General features: G+C 36.9%; 1 long non-coding RNA gene across 1 annotated transcript; it reads right to left on the reverse strand.

Annotated features, from left to right (window-relative positions):
• Positions 1-3823: 3823 nt before the first annotated feature.
• Positions 3824-7780, reverse strand: LOC130558199 (uncharacterized). Its single transcript, XR_008963401.1, has 4 exons — positions 7648-7780; positions 7338-7478; positions 5808-5873; positions 3824-5720 (listed from the first exon to the last, which is right to left on the reverse strand). It is a non-coding gene; the product is annotated as an uncharacterized LOC130558199 (long non-coding RNA).
• Positions 7781-7994: the final 214 nt, after the last annotated feature.

A 7994-nucleotide genomic window follows, 5' to 3' on the forward strand; every position in this document is an offset into this window, starting at 1 on the left:
CGTATCAAAAGCTGCACTCAGATCTGACAGTACCAATATAGTAAAGGCACCAGTGTCAGCAGAGATGAGGAGGTCGTTCATAATGCGAACCAAGGCAGTCTCAGTACTGTGTCCTGCCCGAAACCCAGACTGAAAAGGTTCTAACAACTTGTTGAGGGACAAGTGGGAGTGAAGTTATGATACAACCGCACGTTCCAAAACCTTAGCCAGAAAAGGGATTTTAGATATGGGCCGATAATTTGCTAAGTCAGAAGTATCACATTCAGACTTTTTAAGGACTGGTGTGATGGCAGCAACCTTTAGAGCATAATTCAACATCATTATATCTTCCAAATTTTGAGTTAGTTTAACCCCAAGGTACTTCATACCCTTTGGAATCCATTTAAAGCCAAATTGGGTCACTGTATGGGCATGACTTGTTCTAGATATTGGCATAGTCTCAGATTGGAGCCAATATTTCGACATACTTTTTGTAGTATTCTGGTGGAAGCTCGCCACCCCCGGTGATTTGCCAGGCTTCATAGAGGTTATTTCAGCTTTGAACTCTTCTTGTGTAATGGGAACGTCTCTGATGGCAAGACATCTAATTTAGGCATCTTTATATTAGAAAAAACTGGTGTCAGCTTTCCTTCATCCAAACTACCAGATGTATATAATTGCTTATAAAAGAAAAAACTCATTTATTTCCTTTGTCAGTGATACTATTGTATTCCCTTTCTTAATGACCGGAATGATGTTAGCAGGGTTTTGTTGTTTTACTTGTCTGGCAAGGAGTTTACCCGCTTTTTCACCTCCTTCATAAAACCTAGTCCATTGTCTAAATATTGTATATTCAGCTTTTTTATTATATATATATATCATGTAACTGAAATTTGTGTTATATATCCTGATATAAAACAAATATCCTGATATAAATCATTAGAGTAATGTCTAGCCAGCTCATTCTCCATTGTATAAATACTTGTTTCCAATTTCTTAACCAAATCTCTTCCTTCTTTTTCTTTCTTGCTGCTTGAGCTATAAATTTCCCTCTAATATATGCCTTTGAGCCGAGGCCTCCCATACAGATGCCAATCTGTCAGTGCTTCCAATATTCAGTTTAAAGAAAGAGGTCAGATCATCAGCCAACAATGTGCCAAAACACTCATCTTGTAATAATGCAGTATTCAAATGCATCATTTGCTTATCTTAAATGTCTCCAAACCTTTGAGAGGTAATTTAACTAAAATCTTGACAATCCATTAGGCTCATGAATGTATAATTTTATTACAGTTAAAAAATCTACAAGTACAGTGACTGAACAGAAACATGTTATCAAGAACTGTTTTAAAATCAATACGAGCTTTCAATGGAAGCCAGTGCAGGTTTTTAAGCACACCAGAGTTATGCTGGCAATGAGGTGTATGAGTAAGAACACGTGCAGCCGAATTCTGAATATACTGAAGACGCTTCAAAGATTTAGCAGGTAGACCACTAGAAAGGGCATTACAATAGTCATCCCTAGAGGTGACGAATGCACAGAGGTGGGTAGTAACGCGCTACATTTACTTCGTTACATTTACTTGAGTAACATTTTGGGAAATATGTACTTTTTAAGTAAAATTAAAAGTATGTACTTTTACTCTTACTTGAGTAAATTTCTAATAGAAAATCTGTACTTTTACTTCGTTACATAACTTACATTGCGTGACGTTCCTTCGTTCCTTTATTTTAAAATATGCTTTTTAAAAGGCGTTGTTTATTTCAAGGTTGTCGTCTCTTTTTACGGGCATTCCCGAGTGATCGATTCTTTTGAGTCGATTCTTTTGAAAGCATTAATTGAACAATGGGCAAAACCATTTGAATAGGCTCACGAATCAGTTCAAATGATTTGTTCAGTTCGCAGCACGATCTGAATCATCTGAAGCAGGATTACTCACTCCTCGTAGCGCCAAACTTAAGAACACGCAGAACACAAAGAGCGTTGGATGAAGTGGATATGAATCTATATCTATACAATCAAAACGGCAAATGTGTCATATTGTTTGCCAGCAATTATAAATGCCCGCCATATGCGCGCACCCGCGCGACCTGTTCGTCAGACACATCAACATGCGCGTTACCTGTCAGACACAGAGACGTGGGCTTGCAGAAATATACATTTGAAGAACAGAAGGAAGAAAACTTGTTGATGGGCGTGTGGTTCACTGTTTACTTTTTGTTTACAAGTAAGAGCGTTTCACAACACACACGTGACACAACACGAGAAAACATGAACTTTTTTCAAAAATGTGTATTTCATTTAAGAGAGCACTGCAGATGTTCTATATCATCTTGGGAAATGCTCTGAGTTTAGTTCATGCTTTAGTTTGACATGGTCTATTATTCTAAATAAGTTGTGTAAACTACATTGACATCAGGACTAGATTAAATTTACAGAAATGCTCGTCTCTTCTGTGTTTGTCTATTCTTTAGTCTCTCTAGTATATTGCAAAGATATCTGTTTATGATAATTAAAAATATTGATTAAAATGTAATATTAAAATATTGGCGTTAATATTAATTTTATGTAGTAGGCCTATATAATCAGACACAAAGTAACTAAGTAACTAGCTACTTGAGTAGTTTTTTCATTGCATACTTTTTTACTTTTACTCAAGTAATTTTTAAAATAGTGACTTTTACTTTTACTTGAGTAACAATTTCTCTAGTTACTTGTACTTTTACTTGAGTAAAGATTTTGGCTACTCTACCCACCTCTGCGAATGCATGTACGAGCCTTTCTTTATCAGGTTGCAAAAGTAAAGGCCTGATCCTGCCAATGTTTCGGAGATGAAAAAATGCAGATTTAGAAATTTTCTTATATGTGCATCAAGGGTCAAGTGGGAATCAAAGAAAACACAAAGATTATGAACTTAAGAGGATGGACTCAAAGTAGACTTATCAAAATGCAATTTGAAATTTCTGCCATTACAGACAGCTGCTGGGGAGCCAACGAGAAGGACCACTGTTTTTGAACCATTTACTTTAAGAAAATTGTGGTGCATCCATGTTTTAATTTCATGCAGACAATCCGAGAGTGTTGCAGTGATACCCGTAATATTAGTTTTCATACTAATATACAGTATATTTGGGTATCGTCGGCATAAAAATGAAACCTTAAACCATGCTTCCTAATAACTTGCCCTAGAGGAAGCATGTAAATACTGAAGAGTATAGGACCTAGGACTGACCCCTGAGGAACACCTTAATGGACCTGCCCAGGCTCGGATTTACAGTTACCTGATACAACAAACTGGTAACGATCGGTGAGGTAAGATTTAAACCACTCCAACACAGTACCAGAGATACCAAGCCAGGTCTCCATTCTTTCAATTAATATTGGGTGACACACCGTATCAAAAGCTGCACTCAGATCTGACAGTACCAATATAGTAAAGGCACCAGTGTCAGCAGAGATGAGGAGGTCGTTCATAATGCGAACCAAGGCAGTCTCAGTACTGTGTCCTGCCCGAAACCCAGACTGAAAAGGTTCTAACAACTTGTTGAGGGACAAGTGGGAGTGAAGTTATGATACAACCGCACGTTCCAAAACCTTAGCCAGAAAAGGGATTTTAGATATGGGCCGATAATTTGCTAAGTCAGAAGTATCACATTCAGACTTTTTAAGGACTGGTGTGATGGCAGCAACCTTTAGAGCATAATTCAACATCATTATATCTTCCAAATTTTGAGTTAGTTTAACCCCAAGGTACTTCATACCCTTTGGAATCCATTTAAAGCCAAATTGGGTCACTGTATGGGCATGACTTGTTCTAGATATTGGCATAGTCTCAGATTGGAGCCAATATTTCGACATACTTTTTGTAGTATTCTGGTGGAAGCTCGCCACCCCCGGTGATTTGCCAGGCTTCATAGAGGTTATTTCAGCTTTGAACTCTTCTTGTGTAATGGGAACGTCTCTGATGGCAAGACATCTAATTTAGGCATCTTTATATTAGAAAAAACTGGTGTCAGCTTTCCTTCATCCAAACTACCAGATGTATATAATTGCTTATAAAAGAAAAAACTCATTTATTTCCTTTGTCAGTGATACTATTGTATTCCCTTTCTTAATGACCGGAATGATGTTAGCAGTGTTTTGTTGTTTTACTTGTCTGGCAAGGAGTTTACCCGCTTTTTCACCTCCTTCATAAAACCTAGTCCATTGTCTAAATATTGTATATTCAGCTTTTTTATTATATATATATCATGTAACTGAAATTTGTGTTATATATCCTGATATAAAACAAATATCCTGATATAAATCATTAGAGTAATGTCTAGCCAGCTCATTCTCCATTGTATAAATACTTGTTTCCAATTTCTTAACCAAATCTCTTCCTTCTTTTTCTTTCTTGCTGCTTGAGCTATAAATTTCCCTCTAATATATGCCTTTGAGCCGAGGCCTCCCATACAGATGCCAATCTGTCAGTGCTTCCAATATTCAGTTTAAAGAAATAGGTCAGATCATCAGCCAACAATGTGCCAAAACACTCATCTTGTAATAATGCAGTATTCAAATGCATCATTTGCTTATCTTAAATGTCTCCAAACCTTTGAGAGGTAATTTAACTAAAATCTTGACAATCCATTAGGCTCATGAATGTATAATTTTATTACAGTTAAAAAATCTACAAGTACAGTGACTGAACAGAAACATGTTATCAAGAACACACGTGATGTTAAGACTGAAACTCAATTTATTTACCTTTATCAGCCCTGACAGCGTAATGCAGTGGGTGAGCCTCACATGTGCTGTAGCTTTTTTTAGATTAATGTGTCATATAACTAAACAGTTTGATATTATTTCATTGTGCTGTAGTTTATTAAGTGTTATCAGAATCAGCTCCACCTGCCATCGATCTGAAGAGGTGGAACCAGGGAGTGTCCATCAACAGCTTGATCAACAGCTTTAAGGCAAAAAATCTATTGATCTGAAAGCATACATAAAACAAGTTGTAATATTGTAATATTTTATCTTAAATACTTTTTGGACAGTAAAAGGATGTTAGAATAAAGAATATAGTCAATGCAAAAAAACAACAACAACATCAGTCATCAAACAAATGCTTTGAGATTAACTTCACACATGGCACAAAGTTATTAAATGTCATATAATATATATAGCAAAACAGATTTATTTGAACAAAAATGGATGAATACAATAATTACTGATGTGAAAAATCTGACATTTCAAAATAAACATTTGTTGCAATCTACGGTGACACAAAAAATGATTTTGAAGAGTCTTGATTGTTTTATACGTTACAAGGTTCTTCTACATATGATTTGATAGTGTAAATGTAACATTTATGAAGTAACATTAAATTAAAAGTTAAAGCTCTAATTTCCACATATTTTAATAGGTTATTTAGATTTGTTTATGTAAATGTATGTTTTAACCAATTCAATGTCAAATGTAAACCATTTATTCACATTTGAGTGAAAATGCCTTTTTTATTTACTGCATTTCTCGGGAAATCATTTTAATTAGGCAAAATCATAATAATAAAGCACACTGGTGTTGACAATACTGTATAAAAAAGTATATAGTAAATTGAGGTTTTGTCTGAAGTAGTAAGAAAATAAATGGACATGGAAATGGAATCTTATCCCTGTGCATAGATAGTCCTTTAGAGATTTCGTCAGTCATTCCTCACTCTACACACACAGGGAGTGGAAGGGGTGGGTCAGATGACCTAAATGACGAAGTTAAATGTGTCAGATTGAGCTCTCTTACATACAAAAATATGTAAATGACGTGATTCATGTGTTTGTTACTCTACCTGTGTCCTTCATTTGTTCACCACGTACATTCCTGTCCGGTTTTTTGGAGGTTTCTCTCTGTCGTCCTGTTGATACAGAGTTGGTTAACATTAGTTATACATGTTTATGAAAACTAGTAAAAATTCATTACAGTGTGTTAAATTGTCCAGTGTATGAAATTTAGCGACATCTGGTGGTGAGATTGCGAATTCCAATCTACGGCTCACTCCACTGCTTACCCTCTCCTTTTCGAAGCACTACGTTGGCTGACACAGAACTAAGATGACGTCACGTTTTCGCTTCTTTGCCGAAGTAGATAACGTATTTACGAAATGCGCTCTGTAGAGCAGATGTAAATCACTCTATGCTCTGCTCAGCTGTCGACCTAAAATGACTACTTAGATGAGTCGAGCCCTGGAAGCCTCTGTGAGGGTTCGATTCAGAATTCGATTCTTTCTCTAATGTTTTTGTTTGGATGTGGGCAGGGTATTGTGAGCGGTGACGCTGTGGCTACTGGACGATGGAGGAGACACAGATGAAGGCCTCACGGTCTCTGAACGGGAATCGAGTTTCCCACGCTTCAGGTTTCCCAGTCAGAGCCGCACAAAGAGGTGCCTGTGCAGGCAATAGGGACACTGGAAGGTTTGGAAACAGTAGCCAAATTTTCCTACTTCAGATCTGTGATCGCGAGGTCAGTGTTTAACATGCAAGGAGATGGTGGTGGAGAAAACCTTTTCTATTTCCATCCAAAACGTAGCAGCAACATCTACAGTAAACTTAAATGGAACTTAAGATTCATGAAACAGATTTGCAAAATTACTGATGTTAGTTATAAACAGGTTTCCACTCCTCCCATTTGTCAGGCAAACATTTAGTCCGATCTTAAACTTGGCATTATGTTGTCAGAATCCTCAGATTAAATATTTTTTAATTGTGCCATGTGTTTACACTTTTCAGGGAAGTCATTCTAGGAATGGTTTATCTATGCTGTGGTCCTTGCATCTATGAAAAGATAGGAAAACGAATTTAGTGATAAAAAGTAGTTTTAGTTTAAAAATCTTTAGCTTCATGTGTTGTTTTTGTTGTATCTTGACAGGCTACATTCTGTCAAGATAGTGAATTGATTTTTATATTTTGTTGTTTGATTCTTTATAAATTAAATCACAGCTAAAAAATACATTCCAAGAACGTTTTGCTAACATTTCCATGAAGTTAGGAAAACATTTCCGCAAGTTTTTGAACTTTTCGCTATCAATATTAGAATACTGTTTTAATGCCAACTGTTTTAGGAACATTTTAGAACATTTTGCAATGACATACAATTTTGCCATCAGTCTTTTAATGTTAATGCAAGAACATTATTGAGACCTTTGTGAAACCTTTAAAGACCGTTCCCTGTTAGCAAGGATTCAACATGTACTGTTTCATGTCCTGAGTCTTTTTTAGAACTCTTAAGAGTAAGCATTACATTTCATCTGGCTAATAAGAAGCTGGATATATAAATCACAGAAAAACAGCTGCATAAGAATGACATGTGGAAAGCAGCTCACCACTTGTTTGCCATTGGGTGAATCAATTGTGCTGTGTGTCGAGTACATGGGGATGTCTGGATTGAAGTACATGGGTGGAATAATGACTTCTGGCTCTTTCACGACAGTCCTTTTGTTCGGCCAACAGCAGCACATCACCAGCTAAGTGGAAAAGAACATCATGATCACCACAATTCTTATGACCTGATGATTTTAATCAAGCCATTTTCACCAAAATAATCAGTTATAATATTAATTCACCTTATTTTCACTTATATTACAAGCATAATCATTTTACCCCTATTCATTTGGCCATATTTTAATCACTTACCAGAATGATGAGAAGAATGATGAGAAGCAGGAGACTTATGGCTGCCAGCACTAACAGAGCGATGCCCCAGCCAGGTACCAGAGCACCAGCTGTGGTCAGTGAATCTGTTGGTCTGGAACTGATCGTCGAGATGCTGTTGGTTATGTTGGGAATAGATGATGAGATTGTGGCATTGGATGGTGTGGGGGTGTTGGTACTGTGGTGGGGTGTAGTGAAGTTGGTTCCGTTGTGGGGTGTAGTGGTGTTCGTGTTATTTTGAGGGGATGATGTGATGTTGGTGCCGTTGTGGGGGGATGATGTGATGTTGGTGCCGTTGAGGGGGGATGATGTGATGTTGGTGCCGTTGT

Source organism: Triplophysa rosa, linkage group LG8 (genome assembly GCF_024868665.1).
Source record: "Triplophysa rosa linkage group LG8, Trosa_1v2, whole genome shotgun sequence".
Taxonomy (NCBI): domain Eukaryota; kingdom Metazoa; phylum Chordata; class Actinopteri; order Cypriniformes; family Nemacheilidae; genus Triplophysa; species Triplophysa rosa.